This window comes from Peromyscus eremicus, chromosome 8a (genome assembly GCF_949786415.1).
Source record: "Peromyscus eremicus chromosome 8a, PerEre_H2_v1, whole genome shotgun sequence".
Classification (NCBI taxonomy): domain Eukaryota; kingdom Metazoa; phylum Chordata; class Mammalia; order Rodentia; family Cricetidae; genus Peromyscus; species Peromyscus eremicus.
Window position 1 is genome coordinate 61,275,901 of NC_081423.1, and position 25,080 is coordinate 61,300,980.

Consider the following 25,080-nt stretch of genomic DNA (forward strand, 5'->3'; position numbering starts at 1 on the left):
TTGCAGTGAATGTGCTAAGCTTAGTGCTCTGTCACAGAGCTACACACACCCTTGCTTTGTTTAAAATTTTAATCAGTGCAGGAGAAGTAAATGGGGTTAAAGAATGTGTTAGTTAAGTTTGCAACTAATTACAAGAATGCTGGACAAATGACCAGCCTATATAATAATAGCTTGTCTCTGTGAACTTCTCTCTCTGGTCTTTCCCCACCTCTCCCCTTCCCTTGCCTATCTTCTCACCTCTTCTTGTGTTGGTGATGGAACCCAGGGCCTTAAATTAGTTAATATTGCTGCTCTACCACTGGCCCATGCACTCTTCAATACCTATCCCCTCCCCAGGTTTTTCATAGCCTAGGCTGCCCTCCAACTTCTGATCCTACTGCCTCTACACTATGCCTGGTTTTTATGGGGTTCTGAGGACTGAACTTGGGCTTACTGCATCCTAGGCAAGCATTCTAGCAATCAAGCACATCCCCAGGACACCGCTCCCTCTGTTTTTTGTTAAATCAACTCCATATATTGCTTCACTATTACAACCCAAGAAATTATACTGTACTATTTTTAGCATATTCCATTCCAGCCACAATGTGCCCCTAACACTGGCATTAGCAATCAAAGTTTGGATATAGGCTTCCTGTTGTACAATGTCAGTGTTGTTGTTTTAAGCAATAGTGGGTATGTAGTTTTAAGGAGACCTGGTTCTTTTGTATCTTAATTATACTGAAATCTGATAAGGAAGTAGTCATCTCAGGATTACTGGATGTAGATGCTTTGGATCTGGTACAGGTTGAAGCCAACTTCGTGATCTTTGTATGTTTGCTTTTATTTATTTTTGCAGAAGATTTGACGTGTTCCTCTCCTCCCCAACTCCACCAACTTCCAGGTACATACTTTCTCAGTACTCTCTTTCCCCTCAGTTCCCCTCAGGGACAGCAGGAATTTCCAACAGGTAAAATTGATGCAGTTGATTTAATACCTAAATCTTTCCACCGTTTTGACGGAATGAAGTTGATTAGGCTGAGTAAAGAGATAAGTGTAAATCAGAGAGGGCCTGGAGAGAGCATCCCTTTTGTGGTTGGGTGTCTTCTGGTGGTAAATTGGTTTGGAAGTCTGAAACGTTCTGTCAGGAAACACCTGAGAGCTGGTCACTCTTGGTAGCAGGACGAGAGTGGGTGGAGGAGCAAGGAGAGGAGCCGGGCTTCGCATCACCTGGCCGGGCTGCTGGGGGTTTCCGTGTGGGCACCAGGAGAGATGGGGGCCCCGCTAACAAAGAGGAGCCGTGCCGGGGCCGGGGCCGCGGGTAGCTGGCCTATCCCCGGCGACTGACCTCCTAGTGGGCCTCCCCAGTTGGCTGTGTGGCAAGTCGCTCTGCTGGTTCCTTGGCTGACGATTGGCTGTGTAGACAGGAGGGAGCTTGCAAAGAGCAAGGATGGAGTTGAGGGGGCGGGGCTGGCTTCCGGCGGCGGAGGGGAGCGAGACGGAGCGGGCTGGGGGAGGGGGTGTCGGCGCACCGAGGAGTGCAGCGCTCTTGGTGAGCCTGGCACCCGGAGTAGCCGTCTCCCCCTCCCCCTGCCAGAGCCGCTAGAAGCCCTCTCTCTTCTGTCCTCCCTGGACTGGAGCAAGCAGGGCTGCACTGTCCCAGGCCGGCGGGGCGGAGCCCGGAGCCCCACTGAGTGCTGCAGAGCCAACCTCACCTCCTGCCCAGGGCGCAAGGTGTGTGTGTTTTTCCTAACGCCACCCGGACTTTAGCCGACTTAACCTTGTAAGAAAGGGGAAATGGAATGGGAAGTATGATCTCTGCGTCTCATCACCTTGTTTTTATTTTCCAGTTATACCTTTCATCCTTCTTTCTGTCTCTTCATTTCATCCCTGCAGCTGGTTAAGGAGATTCAGGACACTTACCTCTTTACGGATGTGTAGATGTCGGCCGCGTAGTAAATTGCACAGATGGAAAAAAGAGGAGCCCTTTTCTTGTGGTGTCTGATGCAGTAAACCGGCGGGGAAAAGATAAAACCTAGGCTTGGGTTTTTTAAACTATACAGCATCTGCGTTCATTAAGGCTGCCCTTATTCTCCTCTTCGGGTCTTAATCAGCGGCAGTAATCTTAGAGGAGGAGGTTCTGGTGGAAAGAGGGAGCAGCCCTCCGGCCTTGATAGTTAAAGCAATCCTGATAATTGTTAGCGATTAACTCTGGTAAAGTCTCTTCCCTGAGAACACTGTCGCAGGCTTTGTGTATTGACTCAATCATATTGGAGAAAGCTAGAGCAGGGAAACTTACCTTCTTACTGAACTTGAAGGCTTTATCAGCTTCTCCTTTGCTGTCTGTCTTATGTTCGTAGATTAGTGATATTCATGGTTTTGTGAAGGGGTTTGTTTCTGTCACAGAAAACTAAAACTGCATCTTTAAAAAAATACAGATAGTTTAATTTGCCTTTTTAAGGGTTCTCCTCCCCAATCTCTATTAATTGGGTGACTGTAGCATTACAATTTAGACAATGATTTTTGGAGTTCCTTTGCTTTTGTAACTTAACTCATTCACTTTGTTTGTTTGTTTGTTTATTTGTTTATAAGAGGAACTCTCTCTAGTTTAGGCTCAGGCTGGCATGGACTTCCCACCGTTTTGCTTTAGTTCCCCTAAACGGCTGGGAATTAACAGGTGTGCACCACTGCACTTGACTTGGATCCTTTCTGCTATAAATGGGTCTCGACAGCTCAAATTAGGAACTGATTTACATATTTTAAATGGAAGGAAAGTTATCAGTTGAAGGTAAAATGCCCAGAAATTATAATGCTAGGAACAAAGGGTGTGCTTATTGGATAGCAGTGTTCATGGTATCTTTGTTTTTGTTTTGTTATCATTTTTCTAAGAGGTCTCCTTGTCTAGTCCTGGAATTTACAGCAGTCTGACCTGCCTGCCTCTGCCTCCTCTGTGCTGGAACAACAGCCACCAACCCTGTTTTAGTATCTCTGCTTTAAGTGTGCATTTTCTTTTTCTTTTCTCTGAGACAGGGTCTCTCTGTGTAGCCCTGGCTGTCCTGGAACTCGCTCCGTAGACCAGGCTGGCCTTAGACTCAGAGATCTACCTTCCTCTGCCTCCCGAGTGCTGGGATTAAAGGCGTGCGCCACCACCGCCCGGTGATTGTTCATTTTCAATCAAAGGTGTGTGGGAGCAGTTTCATCTTGATGTTGATTAGCAAAGAGCTGTGTGAGAAGAAATGATACCAGGTTCTTGACAACATTTTGTTAAAATAACCAAAATGATTCACTTATTTTAATAATCCAGGTTTAATTTCCAGTGGTTGTTGTATCTGGAATTCAGTTTTGAAGATATAATTGATGTTCCACAGTTGTGTCACAGTTTTAGCTGGATGAGTAATTTTTTTGATGATTTATTTTATCTCTAGCCAGTCAGGAACAATTGGGATGAGAGTCAAGTATTACAGAAAATGGGGCTTGGGCTGTAGCTTAGTTGGTAGAGTGCTTGCCTAGCGTCCAGGAGGCTCTAGTGAGATGGAGGAGAAAGAAAGATTAGAACTTCAAGGCCAACCTGGGCTACACGAAACCCTGTCTCAAAACAAGAAAAATAGAAAGCACCTCAGTTATGGAAACATAGATCAGGAAATGAACTTTTTGTCTCCATGTATGTATATGTGTACACATACATACACGAATACATATTTTATACACCTAACATTTCAAGTAGTCTTAGTGTAGAATTATCTACAGAAAGGAAATTCACAATAATCCTGTGTTGGCTCTGGGTTTTTCATTTATTATGCTTTTATCCCTAAAGTCGAAAACATGCTTAATTTGGGAAGGGAAGAGGGCCCTCCAGATGTGTTTTACCTAACTTGTTACTGAAAATGGACTGTTAAAAATCATGGGCAGCTAGTGTATTTGTTTGTTTTGTTTGAGTCCAGGTCTCATTATGTGGCTCTAGTTGGCCTGGAATTCAGTGCAATAGAGCAGGCTGTCATCACACCCAAGGGGTCCCCTGCCTTTGCCTTCGCAGTGCTGGGTTATAGATGTGGTCCATGACACCTGAGAAGTTTGCTGTGCTCTCCAGCAAGGCGGGGAAGTAGCAAGACCACCACTTGGGGACTGTGGTGCTTTGGCTTGTTTCTCTCCCATTGGATACCCTAGGTTTTCTCTTCTCTTCCCAAGTGTAAACACTTTAAAAGGCTTTTTATAAGTTGTTATACTTTACTCCCTGTTTTTTGTTTTGTTTTGAGATAGAGCCTTCCTGTGTAGCTCAGTCTGGCCTTAAGGTATATGTGTCTGTGTGCACATGCATGTGCAGGTTTATCGGTCCAGGTACCTCATGTGGGAGGCCAGAGGTTGACATCAAGATGTTTGCTTCAAATGGCTTCTCTACCCTCCCCCCTTTTTACAGACTTAAACATTTTTATTATAAATGTTTTGTCTGCATGTATATGTCTGTGGAACATGTGTGTGCCTAGTGTCCCTGAAGACCAGAAGAGGGCGTGGGATACCCTGGAACTGGTGTTAATAGACAATTGCTTATAAGCTGCTGTGTGGATGCTTAGAGTTGAACCCAAGAAGAGCAGCCAGTGCTGTTAGCCATTGAGCCACCCCTCCAACCCCTTTACCTTATTTTTGAGTCAGGATTTCTTACTGGACCTGGACCTTGCTGATTCGGGCAGAGCAAACTCTTGCCTGCCCTCCTCCTGGATCTGCTTGTTTCTGTTACCTAGCACTGAGTTACAGACATTCCCTGCCACACCTGGCTTTTATGTGGATGTTGGGAACCCAAATTCAAGGGCTTTGTTGTTGTTGTTTGGCTTTGGTTTGTTTGTTTGTTTGTTTGTTTTGTTGAGACAGGATCTCTGTGTGATTCTGTTTGTCCTGGAACTCGATCACTATGTATACCAGGCTTGCCTGGAACTCACAGAGGTCCCCTTGCTTCTGTGCTGGGATCAAAAGTATGCATCATTCCTGATTTCCAAATTCACGTCTTTATGCTTGTGCAGCAAGGAATTTAGCCAGTGAGCCATTTCCTCACCTCTGGCCTTGAACTTCTGATCCTTCTGCCTTAGACTACCAAGGACTGGGATTACAGTCTTTTCTTACTACATTAATTTTGCAGTGTAGAGGGCTTCATGCTTGTGAGCAAAGCACTCTGCTGACTGAGTTACACCTCCAGATCTAACATGCCTGTTTTCTTGTCTGGTTGTGCAGTCAGTAATTTGCATGGTGCAGTAGTTGGGGTTCCCCAAAGAATTTTTCCCAGGAGGCAAGAGGCTATGTATAGAACTACTAATGGGTGTATCTGCATTTGTCTCCAGGTATTATTTAAATGGCTTGGAAATTAAGATTTATCTTCAAGGAAACAATTGTGCAAACTTACAGTTTATTGGTTGAAAAGACAGTGCTGCTAAAGTTAAAATAACTCACTGAATTTTCTTTAGCAGTGTGTTTATATCCATTCTGTTTATCTCTGTGTCTTGAAGCTTAAAATGTAAGAAAAATGGCGTTATGTTCTCTTTAAGGGGAGACTTTAGTCTAATCATGTCTGGAATATAAAATGATCCCTTGAGAAAGTGAAGGAAGCTTTGGACCCTTGGCTTTGCTTAATTCCCATAATAATCTGCTTGGGCGTGATAAGGTTTGGAACTGGGAAAAACTTATTCAAGGTAAGAAAATATTAAAGGTAAAAATACCTGGGAATGCTGCTTTAGTGTGAGGCTTAGATAGAGACAAAGAATGCATTCATATGGAGATGTGTCTGGAGCCAGTTCTTAGCATTGTCAGCCATATGTCACAGCCAGAATCTTTCTTTGTTTTTGATTTTGAGACAGGGTTTCTCTGTGTAGCCCTGGCTGTCCTGGAGACCAGGCTGGCCTCAAACCCACAGAGATCCGCCTGCCTCTGCCTCCCGAGAGCTGGGATTAAAGGCGTGCACCACCACCGCCTGGCTACAGGTTTGTTCTTGATGAGGATCAGAGCTGCAGTTCTAGTGATGGTGCCTTTTAAGAATTCTTGTTGAGGGCTGGAGAGATGGTTCAGTGGTTAAGAGCATCGACTGCTCTTCCAGAGGACCTGGGTTCAATTCCCAGCACCCACATGGCAGCTCACAACTGTCTGTAACTCCAAGATCTGACACCCTCACACAAACATACCTAGAGGCAAAACACCAATGCAGATAAAAAAATAAATAAATTTTAAAAAAGAATTCTTATTGTTTCACAAAAGAAAAGGTGGGTGGTGATGGCTGGAGAGACGTCTCAGAGGTTAAGAGCACTGGCTGCTCTTCCAGAGGTCCTGAGTTCAATTCCCAGCACCCACATGGTGGATCACAACTGTCTGTAACTCCAATTCCAGGTCATACCCTCACACAGACATGAATGCAGGCAAAAACACCAATGCCCATAAAATAAAATTTTTTAAAAAAGCTTATTGAGTGTGTGTATATGTGTTATCCAGTGCCTCAGAATAGCCAATCTGCCTGCCTGTAATCCTAGCAATCAGAAGGCTGAGGTAGGATTCTAAGTTTGAGACTAGCCTGGGCTAGGTAGGGAGACATAAAGAAACAGGTAATTGATAAATTAATCAAGCAAACAGCCAACCATAGTGATAGATTTCACTTAAGCAAGGAATTTGTGTTTTGGGATGACAGATGAGGTTGCTCTGTGGTATTAGATCACACTGTGTTTGAATCTTCCTGGTTTTATAGCTAGTGGGACAGTGAGCTAACATGTTCATTTTGGAAACAGGCCAGTGATAACACTGCCCTTGGGCCTGGATGGATTGGAAAATAGGACAGAGTAAACAATTGAGGGTATAAATAATGAATCTGCCTACTGAGTCTTGATAGAGTGAGAGAGATTATCTTCAAAGCTGTTCAGTCTGTCAGTGAAAGAGGAAGAGGCCACTGAATTAATTACCTGGACTATGTTACCGAATACATTATGGTATTATTACTAGAACCATTCTAAACAAAGTTACTTTTCAATTTAAAAAAGTTGTTATGTGTATGGGTGTTTTGCCTGTGTATGTCTGTGTACTATGATATGCCCAGTGTCCTCAGAGGCCAGAAGAGGGTTTGGATGGTGTGGAACTGGAGTTACAGAGGGTTGTTAGCTGCCATCTTGGGGCTGTGAATCAAACCCCAGGTCCTCTGAAAGAGTAGCCAGTGCTCTTAACAATTGAGGCATCTCTCCATCTCCCAAAGTTACCTTTGCATTACAGACTTACCTCTTATTTCTTCAACCAAGTAAATAATGTGTTTTATCTACCCTTTAGAATGCAGGCCTTTGCTTCCTTCCCCAAACTTGGTTTTCTGTGAACAATGAGCAGTCTTTTGTTTAGCAAAATCTTAGACCTCTGCTTAATGAGAAATTTCATTATTTGTAAATTTATGAGGCAAATGAAAAGGTCGGGGTCTGCCTTAAAGGAGTTCTTTGGTAACTTGAGTACATATACTTCAAAATTAAATCTATTTTTAATATAATTGTAGTAATAACTCAGAATAATTAGTTAAGCCAAGAGTTTCTTTAGCTCAAGAATCATTTCTAGTATTAAGATAAATATTTTTACTTCAAATCGGGTGGTGGTGGTGCACACTTTTTTTTTTTTTTTTTTTTTTTTTTTTTGGTTTTTTGAGACAGGGTTTCTCTGTGTAGCTTTGCGCCTTTCCTGGAACTCACTTGGTAGCCCAGGCTGGCCTCGAACTCACAGAGATCCGCCTGGCTCTGCCTCCCGAGTGCTGGGATTAAAGGCGTGCGCCACCACCGCCCGGCGGTGGTGCACACTTTTAATCCCAGCACTCGGGAAGCAGAGCTGTGAGTTTGAGGCCAGCCTGGTCTACAAAGTGAGTTCCAGGACAGCCAAGGCTACACAAAGAAACCCTGTCTTGAAAAACCTAAATAAAAAGATAAGCGTTTAGTTTCTAGATTTGTTTTCATCTAAAAAATCAATAGTTATAATCTCAGTATTTTTCCGAGGTAACTAAGGCTTTGCAAATATCCAGACAATGTAGTAATTTGGCAGTGAGGTCAGACCCAGAACCATGATTTCTGAGTTAGAATCTTCCCTTCTGTCAATTTCAGGGAGGCCTGGAGCTTGCAATCCTTCTGCCTCAGTCTGCTAAGTAACTGTGATTGCAGGCCTGAGCCAGTAGACCTGGCTCTGGCCTTGAACTAGACCTTCCTGCCTCAGTTGCTAGAATTACAAACATTATATCACTTCGATTTCTTTTTCTAGATTTCTAACTGTATTTAACAGTTTTCTCCTATAATGTAGAAAATCTTTATTTGAAATTATTTATTTGTTTGTTTGTTTTTTAAGACAGGGTTTCTCTGTGTAGCTTTGGTGTCTGTCCTGGATCTCGCTCTGCAGACCAGGCTGGCCTCCAACTCAGAGATCCACCTGGCTCTGCCTCCTGAGTGCTGGGATTAAAGGCGTGCGCCACCAACACCCAGCTATTTGAAATTATTTAAAGGTAGGGATATAACTCAACAGAAAAGCGTATGCATAGCATCCCCAGAGCTCTAGGGTTCATCCTTAGCACTGCAAAAAATAAGTCAACAAATAAAAATTTCCTATCTTCCTTGTGAGATGCTGTTTTTGTTTCTCTGGTTGCCAGGGGAATCCAAAGATCAGGACACTTACCAATCAAAAGAAGAAAGAATGATTCACTGTGAAGTGTTAGAAGAAATAAAGAGAAGAAAAGCCATGAATTTCAGGAAGGGATCATTGGACTAATTAAAACAAATTCCACAGTAGACCAGGTTTGTTACACTGCAGCCTGTATGTACCAGTAGAGGCTCTCCTTACCAGCAGGATTACACTAAAAGCTTCCTCTCTGTCAGTGACACATTACCTCTTGGTTATTCATTATTTGTACAGAAAAGCCAACAAGCAAAGCATTGACAAAAATATCCAAAGTGTTTCCAGAGCCATCATTTTCTTATTTTATGTGTATGGATGTTTTGCCTGCATGTATGCCTATACACGCATTGTGTGCATGCCTGTACCCACAGAGGCCAGGAAAGGCTGTCGGATCCCCTCAAACCAGAGTTGCATATAGTTGTGAGCCATCTTTTTGAGACAGGGTCTCACTCTAACCCTAGCTAGCCTGGAACTAGTGTAGACCAGGCTTGCTTTGAAATCACAGAGATCACCAGCTTCTGTCTTCCAAATGCTAGGATTGAAAGCACCTGGCCGCTGCCTCACCGCACCCCCACTGTTTTTGGGAGACCCAGGCACTGTGCTAGGCACTTTATGAGTACAATCTTATTTAGTCATTTTAGTTAAGGTAGGTCTACTTTATACCAACCCTTTTTTTTAAAAGGGGGAAGTATTGAGGCAGGGCCTTATGTAAGCCATTATGGGATCCCGTGGGGTCTCTGACCATGGCCAGCAAGAGACAAAGGCAGTTTGGTTTAACACAACTCAGGAGCTGCTGTTGGTTCAAACTTTGGAAGTCTGACCCTGATTAGCTTATTTTAGGTATATTTAAGCACAGTACAATTTGGTAAAAACTTTCCTGGTGATAAATAACTCAGTTCCTTGTGCACAATAAAGCTTATGACATAGCTGGGTGTAATGGTGCACACACTTAATTCCAACACTTGAGAGGCAGAGGCAGGCGGATCTCTGTGAATTAGAGGTTAGCCTGGTCCATAGAGCTAGTTCCAGAATAGCCAGGGCTACACAGAAAAACAAAACAAACAAAAATAAACTTAAGACATGACTACATTGAAACTCTTTGTAAAGTACACATAGCATCTTCCATAAAGATAAGTTCTATAGTTTGGCAAGCTCACAGTAAGGATCTAGGGGAGGGTCCAATGTGGTTTTGGCCACATAGAGAGTGCAAAGGTCACTAGGCTATTAATCACATCTGACCCCAGTCTTCTGGGTGGTAAACAAGTTATACATGTCTTCCTTTGAAGAGACAACTCTGTGTGTCAGTGTGTTTTAACATTCCTAGTTCCCCTAGTGCTTACCTGTGAATACAAGAACCTCTATGCCTTCCACATGTTGGGATTATAGTCTGATACAACCATGCCTAATTCTGGGGGTGGTGGTGGTGTGTGTTAGAGTCTTTCTATGTAGCCCTGGTTGTCCTGTGTCTTGCTATGTAGATCAAGCTGGCTTCCAACTCATACCCACCAGTCTCTGCCTTCCAAGTGCTGGGATTAAAAGTGTGTGCCACTACTGTTACAACCACACCTGACATCTTTGGTTTTTGTTTTGTTTTGTTATGTTTTGTTTTTTCGAGACAGGGTTTCTCTGTGGAGTCTTGGTGCGTGTCCTGGATCTCCCTCTGTAGACCAGGCTGGCCTCGAACTCACAGAGTTCCACCTGGCTCTGCCTCCCAAGTGCTAGGATTAAAGGTGTGCGCCACTGCCGCCCGGCATGTTTGGTTTTTTTGTTTTGTTTTGTTTTTTGTTTTTCCTTTTTAACAACTTTATTCACATTTTCACCAGGAATTTTATTCTTTTTTGTATTCTCAATACAAAATTGCCACCGCACCTGATACATAATAGGTACTTAGTAAGTGTGTGTGAGTGAATGGTGTCTTTACTAAATGTGTTTGTTTCAGGCTATTTACCTTCTCTCTATATACTACAATTGTAGATCTCTCACTTACAATACTGTTTTTAATATCTCAGATGTGATTACATTTTTCTTTATTTCACATCAGGTAATCCCTTCTCCTTTATGGGGAATTGTGTTTGAATGTTCTATAGCTGATATATATTATAAATTATGTGCATATATATTTAAATTTAAAAAGTAGAAAAGGGAGATTTATTCAGTATAGCCACCATATTGGGAAAAGGGGAAAAGAGATCCGGTGTCCCCTTGGGTCCTGAAGTAAGATTGTAGGTCCAATCTTGATCAAGGTATGGTTACAGCACATCATTGGCCCATCATTGTCTAAATTTGTAATTGCCCCTGAAGAAGAAAGTTTCTGTGCTGACTGGCCCAGGCTTTTCTTGAGATTCCTGGGGAATTCCAGCTTCCTCAGGTCCACTTCTTTAGTGGTCTGATAGCTAAGTGTCTGTGTAGAACATACTCATTTCTACCAGACTGGTTAACATTTTCTACTTTCTGATAGCTAAGTGTCTGTTTAGAACATATTCATTTCTACCAGACTGGTTAACATTTTCTGCTTTCTGATAGCTAAGTGTCTGTTTAGAACATATTCATTTCTACCAGACTGGTTAACATTTTCTGCTTTCTGATAGCTAAGTGTCTGTTTAGAATGTATTCATTTCTACCAGACAGGTTAACATTTCTGCTTTTTGTTTAGCACCTCAGTTTCGAGGTGGACTGTGTCTGTGTCTGAAACAAATACAGTGAACTCAGGCTGGAACACATATAGTTAACACCAGGTAGCTGTGTATAAGGTCATTTTTTCCTCATAACCTTGGCTTTTAGTTTCTTTTAGATGGGCTGGCACAATCAACTCCATCTTATGGGTTTGAGACCGATTCTTGCCCTGAAGCCTAGGCTAGTCTCAAACTTAGGATCCTCCTGCTTCAGTTTCCCTAGTGCTAGTTTAACAGGCAAGAGTTGCCATGCTTTGGCTTCATTTAAATTCCTACAGCTCCCTCTCCTCTGTGAACAGTATTCTCTAAAGACATTGTTGGTTAACCATCTGCCGGTTTGCCCTCCATTTCCCATGGAACCAGCATAAGATCTGCCCCTGTTGGTCTCAGGTTCATGCTGTCTGTCCTGTGGGCAGTGTCCTAGCATCTCAAAAAACGTTTGTTTGAGATCCCTTTTCAGAAGCTGCTCTTGCATTAATCTTTAGAAGACTTACATAGCACAAGAGTCGTATAGACCATTTCTCAGCACTGCCACGCTTCTGAATGTTGATTACATAGTTAATGGATGACTAGAAAAGAACAACCAAATTTTAAATGTATTTTAGGAATCTGTTATCTAATTTTAACTCGGGAGTATTTTTGCCTTATTTTATTTTTAAACAAAGATTAAGGGCTAGAGAGATGGTTCAGCAGTTAAGAGCAGTGGCTGCTTTTCCAGAAGACCCGGGTTCAATTCCCAGCACCCACATGGCTACTCATAACTGCCTGTGACTCCAGTTTCAGGGCATCCAACACCATCACACACACATACACACAGGCAAAACACAAATGTGCATGAAGTAAAAGTAAATAAATTATTAAAAAAAAAAAAAGATCAAAAGCTAAAAAAATTGGCCAGCCGTAGTGGTACATGCCTTTAATTTCAACACTTGAGGGGCAGAGGTAGGCAGATCTCTGTGAGTTCAGGACAGCCAAAGTTACATAGGGACAACCTGTCCCAAAAAAGCAAAAAAAAAAATAAATAAATAAATAAAAAATAATAATAATAAATCATCCCATTTTTGTACTGATGACAAGGTGAAATTCTTTTTGTTTATAAATATATTTTATGTATTCTTTGGCAGTTTTTTGCATGTGGACAATGTATCTTGATCATATCCACCCCCAACTCCGGTCTTTACTCCTCCATCTTACCCCTCCCATATATCCCCAACAGGCTCCTCCCCACTTCATGTCTTCTTTTTTAAAGCCCACTGAGTCCAATTAGTGTTGCCTGTTGGAACGCTTACTGATCTTGTCGGCTTGATCCTGGGCACATCACCATAGTTGCGGCAGAGGATTCATGAGGCCAATGAATGATGAAGACACCCCTCATCGTGTCCAGAACATGGTGTTTATTTGCACCATTCCTCCCATCCTCTGGTTCTTGCATCTTTATAGGACCCCTCTTCTGTGGCTATCTTTAGGCCTTGGGGAGTGAGGGGCTTGATGCAGATGTACTATTTGGGGCTGAGCACTCAGTGCACTTGTTCTCAGCATTTTGACTAGTAACTGCTGTCCTCTGCAGAAGAACCTTTCCTGGTGGATGTTGAAGGACTGTGTATAAACAAAAAACATTTAGAGGTCAGTTTGACTTGTCTGTGTAGCAAATCATTGTTACTAGGTTACCCCCTAGGGCCTGTGGCTTCCCCAGGCATGGGCTTCTTATTAGGTTTACAATACCAGACTTGCTCCCTCCTGTGGAACAGGTCCCAAGTCTAATCCAAAAGCATTGACCCCCCAACTTTGATGCCTCCATTGTACAATGGACATCTGTTGCTTGGCTAGTTGGTATTGTAGAATGTATGGTCACCATTGATGGCTTTTCTCCCTTGGGGGCATGCGTAGCCCCTTACAGAACTGTGGACGCACTAGCCAGCAGGAAGGAAGTTTTCAGTCCATTGCATCTGGGGTTTTCTGTGCCGTAACCGAAATGTTTGTCAGCAGTATGGACTTGCTATCTAGTCCCGATGTACTACAAAGAACAGCTATGCCTGGGTCTCAGGCCTCCTTGCACAATAACTCATAGGTGAGGTATTTTACACTGTGGTGATTTGAAAGAAAATGGCCCCGTGACATGTGGCACTGTTAGGTGTGCTTTGTTGGATTAGGTATGGCCTTGTTGGAGGAAGTGTGTCACTGTGCGGGTGGGCTTTGAGGATTCCTGTGCTCAAGCTATGCCCAGTGACACAGTTCACTTCCTGTTGCCTGTGGATCAAGCTGTTTCTCAGCTCAAACTCTCAGCTTCTTCTCCAGCACCGTGTCTGCCTGCATGCTGCCATGTCCCACCGTGTTGATAATGGACTAAACCTCTGAACTGTAAGCCAGCCCAGTTAAATATTTTCCTTTATAAGAGTTGCTGTGGCCGGGTGGTGGTGGCGCACACCTTTAATCCCAGCACTTGGGAGGCAGAGCCAGGCGGATCTCTGTGAGTTCGAGGCCAGCCTGGGCTACCAAGTGAGTTCCAGGAAAGGCGCAAAACTACACAGAGGAACCCTGTCTCGAAAAACCGGGGAAAAAAAAAAAGTTGCTGTGGTCATGGTGTCTCTTCACAGCAATAGAAACCCTAATTAAGATATACAGTATTTTTATTACTTTTTTTCTTTTCCTGGAACTTGCTCTGTAGACCAGGCTAGCCTCAAACTCACAGAGATCCGCCAGCCTCTACCTCCCGAGTGCCACCACCACCCGGATAGGGTCTCTCTACATAGTCCTGGCTGTTCTGGAACTTGCTATGTAGACCAGAGTGGCCTGGAGTTTTCTAAAGGAACAAGTAATGCTGGGCATATTGGGACATGCCTGTAATCCTAGTACTCAAAAGACAAACCTAGGGGAGTTCCCTTGACTCTGAGGCCAGACTGGACCATGTAACAAGATCCTGTCTCAGTAAACAACAACAGCAGCAAAACATGGTCAGGAGGAGAGGGCTCAGTGAGGAAAAGGCATTTGCTACCGAATCTGATAACCTTAGTTCAGTCTCTGGGACCTACATGGTGGAAGGAGAGAACTGATTCCTTAGACTGTTCTCTGACTCTGACGTGGATGTATATACACACAACAGATTTTTTTGTATATAACCAAAATGTGTTTTGTCAGCAATAAATATAAAATTAATAATAATAATTTTTTAAAAAGTAGCACTAAGGGCCAGTTGTGGTGGTGCACACCTTTAATCTCAGCATTCAGAAGGCACAGGCAGGCGGGTTTCTGTGAGTTCGAGGCCAGCCTGGTCTACAGAGTGAGTTTCAGGACAGCCAGGGCTACTAGAGAAATCCCATCCAAAAAAAAAAAAAAAAAAAAGACTTATTTATGTGTTTAGTTTTTTGGTTTTTGTTTCTCTGTATATCTCTGGAACTTACTCTGTAGACCAGGCTAGCCTTGAACACAGAGGTCTGACTGCCTCTGCCTCCTAAGTGCTTGGATTAAAGGTGTTTACCACCACCACTCAGATTTTTGTTTATTGTTTTTTAAACTTCTGTACCTGAGTGGGGTCCGCCAGTTGTAGTGTGTCCTACCTGTAAACCCACAGGCTGTAACGAAGAAGCAATAGACTCACTACAAGATCAAGGCCAGCCTAGACTCCATAGTCCATTCAGTGTCAGCAGGGCTATATAGTAAGACTTTTTTTTTGAGACAGTGTCTCTCTGTGTAGCTTTGGAGCCTTTCCTGGAACTCACTCTGTAGCCCAGGCTGGCCTGGAACTCACAGAGATCCGCCTGCCTCTGCCTCCCCAGTGCTGAGATTAAAGGCGTGTGCCACCACCACCTGGCAGTAAGACTATTTAAAAGAGAAAAAAAGGGAGTACAGTAGCAGCGTGCTTGCCTAACACCGAGGAAACTGGGTTCAAATCCCAGCACCACCATCAAAAGACAAACAAAATCTGTTGATTGTAAGGGACTGGAGAAGTGGGTCAGCAGTTCTAAGTACTGCCTGCTTGTCCAGAGGACCTGAGTTCAGTTCCCAGCACCCACATGGCTCATGACCCTCTGTAACTCCAGTTCCAGGGGATTCAGTGCTCTTTCTGACACCAGGCACTATTTGGTGCACAGATAGAAATGCATGCAAAACATCCATAGACAAAAAATAAATTTATGAAAACAAGAAGAGCTCTCTCTGCGCTCTCCCTTTTCTGTTTCCTCTCTGCTCCGCTCCCGCCATCTTTCTGTCTCTCCAGGCCTGGTCTCTTTCTAATAAAGCTCTTTCCAACTCTGGCAAAAATAAGAAAGAAAGAAAGACAGAAGAAAGGGAAAGGTGTAAACGCAAGTCTGCCATGACATTCCAGAGGAAGGAGCAGTGTTTTAGCAGAGTAAAGGTGAGTGAGTCAGGCCACAGAAGTCTGGCATATCTAAAACCTATTCATAAGTGATTTAATTTTGCCAGTGAAACAGATAATGTTATGTGCCTGTCTAAAAATGAAGTGATGGGGTTATCGAGATGGCTTAGTGGGTAAAGGTGCCTGCCACTGTGCCTGGTGTCCTTAGTTTGATCCCTGGTACCTATATGGTAGAAAGAAAAAACCCAAGTTGCCCTCTGACCTGCTGCATGCATACCATGGCCCAATGTGTATACTCAACAAATAAAATGTAGTAAAAAGGAAAGAGTTATGTTGGGTTCTCTTTTTTACATTTTTTTTTTATTTATGTGTACATGTGTATGCACAAGTGGGAGACAGGAGGACATTAGCTCCCCCGGAACTGGAGAGTTAAAGCAGTTGTGAGCTGCTGTGTGGGTTCTCTGCAAGGGCAGTAAGCGCTCTTAACTGAGCCATCTCTCCAGCCCCCTCGCATCCTTTTTATTAGAGCACGGTGGTGCCACAGAGTGCGTACAGTGCAGAGCTTTGGAGCATGGAGATAAGACCATGGTGCTTTACCTAGGTTGTTCAGAGAGACTTGAACAGGTCTTAGCAAACTTTAGCTTTAATGGGGTTAGCTGTTTTAAATTCATCTTTATCAGAAGAAGCACTGGTTAATGATTCTTCTCCTAACTCAACATGCTGGGCATTAGCTGGAATTGCTGAGTGATTTGCAGTGGGGGAGCAATTTCGTGTTTGTCCACAAATTATCATTAGTAGTTTCCTTTGCTCTCAGATAGAAGGAGCAGGAGAAATGGGCTTTTTGCCAATGGCAGCTTCCCTCCGATTAGGGTGTTAGTTCAATTATGTCCAATTAACTTTTATTGCAGATAGCGGTGATAATTACTTGGAGTCAGTTTGGGCTGCAGTTATCCCAAGGCTGAAGTATGAACTTGATGGATTTTAATGACCACCATGACACAGTTCATTCCCTCCCTGCACTACAGTTATTTCTTTGTCCAGACCTCTTTTATACAAGAGGTCAGAATGTTATAGAAATCTGTCTCACAATGAAAACATACTGTCCTTCTTTTGAAGAGCTGTGTAGGATCATATTTTAAAAGAATCTATTAGGAACAGCCTTAATGTTTTTTATATTCTGAGATCATACCCTTGAGTTCACTTCTGCTTATCAGAGGAGACTAGACCAAGATAGAATTAAACGTCATTCTCAGCAGTATGTGCTAATTGTAAGATTATAGTAATTTGCAGGAACAGGCTGGTCCCTGGTTGTATTTTAAGTTCTGTCCTAAGTACAAAGGAAAACTTTTTGATTATTTTTAAAATCAGTAGGATGCTAAGGAGATGCTTCCTCAGCTCTCTAGGCATATTTATTGACAGAGTCTCACGTAACCCAGGCTGGCCTCCCACTTGGTGTGGGAGAATGACCTTGTACTTCCGATCCTCTCGTCTTCCCTTCTCAAGTGCTGCTGTTAGAGCTGTGAAACACCACGCTGAGTTTTCGGTGCTGGGCCTCATGCATGCTAGGCAAGCACCTGACCAAGTGAGCTACATCCTCAACTCCTCATTTTATAATGTTTCAAAAATTTTTATTCATCCATTCAGCATGTATGTGTGTGTGAGCACTGTGGTCTCCTGAGAGTGTAGACACGTGGGCCCCTGTGTGAAAGTCAAGGGACAACTCAGCTCTCCGACCAAATGGGCTCCAGGCATCAAGCTCAGGCTGTCACATTTCGTAGCTTACCTTTACCCTCCCAGCCATCTTGCCTATCCCAAAGGATGTTCTTTTAGCAGAGTTGAAAATAACCATTACTTGGTGGAAAAGAGGCATAGAAAGGAAGCAAGCCAGGTATGGTGATGTATGTCTGCAGTCCTCATACTTAATGGTGGAGGCAGGAAGATCAGAATCTCAAGATGATATTTTCAGCTACACATTAATTTCAAGGCCTTCCTGGGCTGCTTGAGACCCTGTCATAGACAAAAATGAGAATCCTTACTAACAGACTACTTTCTCCAAGTCTTTACTGTGATTTCTTTTTTTTCTTTTTTCTTTTGGTTTTTCGAGACAGGGTTTCTCTGTGTAGCTTTGCGCCTTTCCTGGAACTCACTTGGTAGTCCAGGCTGGCCTCGAACTCACAGAGATCCGCCTGGCTCTGCCTCCCAAGTGCTGGGATTAAAGGCGTGCGCCACCACCGCCCGGCTTTACTGTGATTTCTAACTCCACCTTTTTTATACTTAAACATTGCTACTTTGTATTCTTCCTCCCCCCCTCCCCCGCTTCCTAACTTTTCCAGACAGGGTTTCTCTGTGTAGCCCTGCCTGTCCTGTAACTCACTTTGTAGCCCAGGCTGGCCTGGAACCCAGAGATCCACCTGCCTCTGCCTCCTGAGTACTGGGATTAAAGGTGTGTACCACCAGGCTGGAGAGATGGCTCAGAGGTTAAGAGCACTGGCTGTTCTTCCAGAGGTCCAGAGTTCAATTCCCAGCAACCACATGGTGGCTGACAACCATCTATAATGAGATCTGGCGCCCTCTCCTGGCCTGCAGACAGAACACTCACTGTATACATAATAAATAAATAAATCTTTAAAAAAAAAAAAAAAAAAAGGTGTGTACCACCAATGCCCCCCCACACACACACACCCTCCACCCACCCAAGACAGAGTGTCTGTGTAAACCAGGCTGGCCTCAAACTCACAGAGATCTACCTGCCTCTGCCTCCTAGGTGCTAGACAGAAGTTGACAGAAACCAGTCATCAATCTTCCCTCCCTCCTCTGCCTCCTCCACTTTCTCCTGTCTTTTTGACAGGGTTTCATGTAGTACAGGTTGACCTCTAACTCAACATGTAGCTGGAGCTGGCCTTGAACTCTTAATCCTGCTGCTTCTGCTTCCCAAGCCCTGGGTCCACAGGAATGTGTTATTACCCAAAGTTTATGGTTGTTGTTTTTTGTAATTACTAAATGGTTGTACCATTTCTTTATTTAGTAGTTGCTTGCATTTTTCTGCCAGTGTCTTCGGTAGGAGTCATGTCCTTACCCTCTGGCACATACTCAGTGTTCCCATAGGGTCTTTCTTTTTGAGCCTATTCATAAATCTTTAGCATCTATTCAGTTTCATTTAAGTAATTCTCTATAGTTTTGATGAACAACCTTTTTATGTACAGTGAGAATCAGTGTTACTTACTAAAAAGCAAAAAAAAAAAAGCTTGTAAAATAAAAGTTTACAAATGCCTCTGGAAATGTTTCTACCCAGTGGTATGCTTTGATGAAGCACTTTTCTTTTTTCTTTCTTCTTCTTTTGTTTGTTTTTTCGAGACAGAGTTTCTCTGTGTAGCCCTGGCTGTGCTGGAACTCACTCTGTAGCCCAGGCTGGCCTCCAGCTCAGAAACCCCCCTGCCTCTGCCTCCCCAGTGCTGGGATTAAAGGTGTGCACCCCCGTTGGCGCGGCTTTGATGGAAGGAACACTTTAAGCGCAGATAAGGAAGATGCCCGTGCACTAGAACGTCATCGATGTGATGATGCAGTGGGCTCAGAAATACGGCTCGAAGTGGCGTCTAGACTTGTTCCCAAGTAACACCTTGTGATTTGTGTACTTAGAATAGAACAAGCTTTCTGAGTGACCTTAACTTTCTGTCACCCTTCACCCTTGAAAGTTGCATTCTAGACTGGATTAGAAGCCATCCTTCCTGGCGAAGTGGCTCTTTGGCAAGGGAATTCTGGCCTTTTGTACTTTTGTGCCATTGTGAGGAGGAGGAAAGGATATAAATGTGCAACTTCTATAGCTGGTCTCCAAACACTGCTTTGCCAGAGCCTGCCATTGCCAAGGTTGTAATAGCACTTTTTAAATTCATGTTATGACTACAGTCTAAAATTACATAGATGGTAGCTGTACTGAGGAACTTTTTTCCTTCTGAAAGATAGTGTCTTGATATATAAACCAAGCTAGCCTTGAACTTGCAACAGTTCTCCTGCCTTGACTTTGTAGTGCTGGAATTATAGGCATGTGCCACACCGGGCTTCCATGAAAGCTGTCTATGGGGACCGAAGAGATAAGATAGCCCAATGGTTAGAGCATCTATTGTTCTTCCAGGGGATCAATTACTAGCACACATGTCAGGTAGCTCACAACTACCTCTGATTCCAGGTCTAGAGAGATCTCATGCCTCTGCCTTCTGGAACACCTATACTCACATGCAGACACACACACACACACACACACACACACACACACACACACACACTGAAAAACAAAAACAAATCTTAAAACCAACCTGTCTGGTCCGCCAGTGGTGGCACATGCCCTTATTCCCAGCACTTGGGAGGCAGAGGCAGGCAGATCTCTGAGTTTGAGGACAGCCTGGTCTACAGAGGGAGTTCCAAGACAGCCAGGGCTACACAGAGAAACCCTGTCTTAACCAAAAAACAAAACAACCTGTCTGCCTGCTATCAGACTTTCTTTGCCTTCAGTCGGGGCCTATTTAAAGACTCTAGGAGGCACATGCCTTTAATGTGCATGGAGGCAGAAGCAGGCCAATCTCTGTGAGTTTAAGGCCTCCTGGCCAGCGGATGCTATATAGTGTCTCAAAAACAAAACAAAACAAAGCAGATGTAAGTATTCTAAAACTTCAGAATCTTCCTATCGTTCTCGTTTCTAGAGATCATCTGGAGTTTCAGTAGTCTTCTAGTGACTTAAGTGGTAGTGTGCTCTCCTAGCACACACGAGGCCCTGTAGCTGAGATCTCCAGCATTACAAAACTGAAGAGCTAGGCAAGCTGTCCAGCCTCAGAGTCTCCCCTGGAGATGATTGCTCTGTCCTCTGGCAGCTTTTCGTGGCATCATGTGGGACTAGGAGCCTTGAAAATCAAGTGCTACATAATTGTAACCTTGAGTTCTATTTCATCTGAATAATTTGACACCTTCTGGAGGAAATTGTGAAAGATGATAAGAATCCAGCTTTTGTCTTATTTTAAGGAAGAAGTTTCTCCTAATGCCTACTTTTCACTTTCCCTGGGGGAGAGCCAACAGATTTTGTTTGTTTGTGTGTTTCGAGACAGGGTTTCTCTGTGTAGCGTTTGGAGCCTATCCTGGAACTCTGCTCTGTAGACCAAGCTGGACTCGAACTCACAGAGATCCGCCTGGTTCTGCCTCCCGAGTGCTGGGATAAAAGGCGTGAGCCACCACTGCCTGGCTTTTTTTTTTTTTTTTTTCTTTTTATTTCTTGTTTTTTTTTTTTTGTTTGTTTGATTTTGTTTTTTAAGAGAGGGTGGGTCTCTCTTTGTAGCCCTGGCTGTCCTGGAACTCACTATGTAGACTAGGCTGGCCTCTAACTCAAAGAGATCCACCTGCCTCTGCCACAGAATTTCTGGAATAAAGGCATCCTGGCTCCATCTGCAGTCTTAAGTAGTTTTCAGGGCCAGACAATACCAGAATTGCTTATAGATACTGCCTCATAGAATTCACAAAATTGTATACATCTCAGCCGGGCGGTGGTGGCGCACGCCTTTAATCCCAGCACTCGGGAGGCAGAGCCAGGCAGATCTTTGTGAGTTCGAGGCCAGCCTGGGCTACCAAGTAAGTTCCAGGAAAAGGCGCAAAGCTACACAGAGAAACCCTGTCTCGAAAAAAAAAAAAAAATTGTATACATCTCTTCATTTTCAGAACCTGGCATTTTATACATATATAGAGAAATATGAGGTAGCTGCCTTTTAAATCCCATAAACAAAACACTGATTATTTGCTCATGGGAATACAGTTATGATCACAGTTTTTCTTATTTAATGGTAGGAGGGAGTGATTGTGACACTTTGACTTGGAGTTCTGTGTGTCTTGGTTGACTAATGGGATATTGATAACTTTGAAGACATCAGAAAAGTGCCATGTTCCTCACTTGGGGCTTGGCCCTCTTTTCTGTTCTCAGAATGAAAAGATCATTCCCCAAATAGTCATCTCCACAAGTCTCCTGACAGAACACATTTATAATGACCTAACCCGCAGGTGACCAGAACCTAGAACAGGGTTACCCAGCCAGTATTAATATTGATCAACCAAACCACAGTCAGCTAAATAACACAGGAGCATAAGGGTAAATACTTATTGGAGCTGGTCTGTTAGCTCTGTGCTGACCATAGGCGACTCACATAAATGAACCTAAAAAGCCAAGAGTTCTTTAATATTACAGGTTTTTTTTCTTTTGTATGTATGTTAGTATAGGACATATATTGTAAAGGCTGGTGATATACCTCAGTACTTGGTCATTTTCCCAGATTGCATGAGGTCCTGGGTTTGAACCCCAGCACCCCCCACACACACCCTATGGCTTTCAGAACTCAAGCTTGTTCTATGACATAATAAACATATATGTGAAACCTAGGTTCGCTGCCTCCAACCAATGTAGCTTACGTATTTACATTTTTAGGGGCACTCATTTTTATCCAACAGAGATTAAAATATAGGTAGTCCAGGCTGCCCTGTAACTTGACAGCCTCCTGCGTTTACCTCTGGTGCTGGGTTATAGGCATGTGCCACCATGCCCAGCTGTATAGCTGGCCTTTGTTTTATTTTGAGGTATATTTTCCCTATACCTGAATTGGTTTGTGTTGTTTTTGAGGTCAGGTCACATTCTGTAGTTGGGGCTGGTCTGGAAGTCATGCTTCTCCTGTGTCAGCCTGTTTAGTGCAGGGCTTACCGTGTGTGCCGCCATCTGTGGGGAGGGTTTCTCATAGGTGAATGGTGGGTTTTGTTAGATAATGTTTGTCTTTCATTTGATTAATGTGGTTCATCTTCTCTCTAGATTTATGTATGTTGAATCATCTTTCCACCCTTGATATAAATCCCACTTAGTTGTGGCAGGTGATTTTGTGGGGAATTTTTCTGTATGTGTTCACCAGGGATATTTATCTGAAGGTTTTTGTTTGTTTGTTTTGTTTTGTTCTTTTTTAAACATTCATTTGTGGGTATGGGTGTGGGTGCTTACATGCCACAGAACGGTCAGTTCTCTCCTTCCATCATGTGGGATCTGGAGATTGAACTCACGTGATCAGGCATGGCAGGAAGTGCCTTTACCTGCTGCTGAGCCTTTCCTCTCCCTGTCCCTACCTGAGGGAGGTTTTTCTCCAGTGTTCTGTCGCGCTCTGGTTTCAGGGCAGTGAGTTGGAAACGTTCCCTCCTCCAGTTTTCAAAGGGGTTGGTAAGATTGGCCCCGCTTGTTCATGAAGCGTTCAGTAGCATTCTCCTGGTCTTTTGTTCTCATTGTCTTGCTCTGGGCACAAACTCAAATATTTATGAGCAAAATCCCACCCAGTCTGACAGCTCTGCCCTTGATTATGAATGTGATTAGATTCAAAGGTCACTCCACTCCTTATGTAGTTGCAGTGACCATTCCCGACAGGCGCGTGCAGAATTCCAGCCTGCTATGTGATGGAAAGTGAATGGACATAAGCAAAGTCTGGGTGAGCCGCTTCAACTGTAGCTTCCTCAGGTTTTTAGGGACACTCGTTTTATCCATGGAGATTAAAACAGAGAAACAAATGATGCTTTTCAATATAGCATACAACCAGCAGATAGATACACTATGGCACAGGGCCTTCTGTCGTATCCCATGCACACCGGCGACGATAGTGGTGATGCACACGAACTGATACAGCCAGAGTTCAGTAGTTAGAAGTGGAAGGAGAGAAGCGCACCCCAGAGTTGTTCTCTCATCTCCACAGTGCACTTGGTGGCATTTGTGTACCCTCATATCACACACATACACACACCAGTAATGATGAAAACCTTTAAAATAGATAAAATTAGTATCCAGGCTTTTCCTTTTGGATATAGACATTTTAATAGCCTCTAACTCTTCACAGTGAAGGTGTACGTACATACACACACACACACACACACACACACACACACACACACACACACACACAGAGTTTGGGTTTCAAATAAGTTCCAGGGCTAGAGACTTAGCTCAGTTTTTATTTTTATTTTATGTATGTAGATCTTTTTGCCTGCATATATGTCTGTGGATCACACCCTTGCAGTGCTGTGGAGGCCAGAAAAGGGCATCAGATGCCCTGGAGTTGGAGTTACAGACGTGTGAGCTGCCATGTGAGGAATGAGACCCAAGCCTAGGTCCTCTGGAAGAGCAGCCAGTGCTCTCAGCAGCTGAGCCAGCTCTCCAGCCCTTTTAAAAAATGCATGCTTAGCATGCCATTAAACGATGAGAGTGATCCCCAGCACTACCAGCATCACCCCCAAAATGTCCTAAGGCCTGAGGTTAAATAAAGTATTGCTGTCATTCGGAAATATCAGCCAGTAATATTTACTGGGCATTTTTGTGTGTTTAATTTTGTCCCTGACTCTGTAATTTGGAAGGATAATTAAGACCTTAGGAAGCCCACCTCAGATTAAAAGATTAATATATTGAGCTGGAGAGATGGCTCCATGCTTAAGAGCATTTACTGCTCTTGCAGAAGACCCAAATTCAGTTCCTAGCATCCATATGGGAGCTCACAACAGCCTGTAACTCCAGTTCCAGGGGATCTGACACCCTTGTCTGGCCTCCTCAGGCTCCTGTGTGCATGTGGTGCACATGAACTTAGACGCAGGCACACACATATAAACAAACTAAAACAAAGCTGATTGTGATGTCCAGAAAGAGAAAAAATGAGCTTTCTTGGTACCTGAATGATAAATAATCCAGTTAGTAGTGGTAGGTAAAAGTTAATCAGTGGTCCAGGACAAAGTGTTGTTCTTGTCAGAGATCCCAGTGATGGCGTTTGGAGTGGAACAAAGGGTGATAGTGAAAGATAGGCTGACTGAGGACCTGTTGTGACAGGTTCTGAGAGTGGCCCTGAGAAGTGGATTTCCAGGGCAAGGGTGGTCATTGCCTGTTATCCCACTGGGAACTGAGACAGGAGACCCTTCAATTCCAGACTGGCCTGGACCAGCCTATCCTCCACCTGTACCGCCACTATACACTACACACACACACACACACACACACACACACACACACACACACACACACCAGAAGGGGACTTCCAAACTTCTCAAACTCTGTGGGTTTTTTTTTTTGTTTGTTTGTTTGTTTTTTTTTTTAGACTGAGTCTCTCTCTGTAGCCCTGGTGGTCCTGGAACTGGCTCTGTAGACCAGGCTGGCCTGGAACTCCGAGAGATCCGCCTGCTAGTGCTGGGATTAAATGTGTGTGCCACCACCATCCGGCTGAAAATAACAGCTCTGAAGGGAATAAGGAATAATTTGTTCTGAGTTCAATATGGGTGAACAAGAACAGGGGTTCAGATTGCCCTGAATGTCATGTTCCAAGTAGAAATGGTCTCGTAAATTTTATAGTCACATAACAAAAGATGGTCGTAAGTCAGTGCATTGATGGAAAACATCGCTGGGGAAAGCAGATGAACAAGTTAACAAAGCTTTGT

General features: G+C 43.6%; 1 protein-coding gene across 1 annotated transcript in view; it reads left to right on the forward strand.

The window, feature by feature from the left end:
- The window catches only part of Fam222b (family with sequence similarity 222 member B), a 63,367-nt gene that overhangs the window by 26,560 nt on the left and 11,727 nt on the right, over positions 1-25,080 (forward strand). The gene's annotated exons all lie outside the window — the stretch shown is intronic.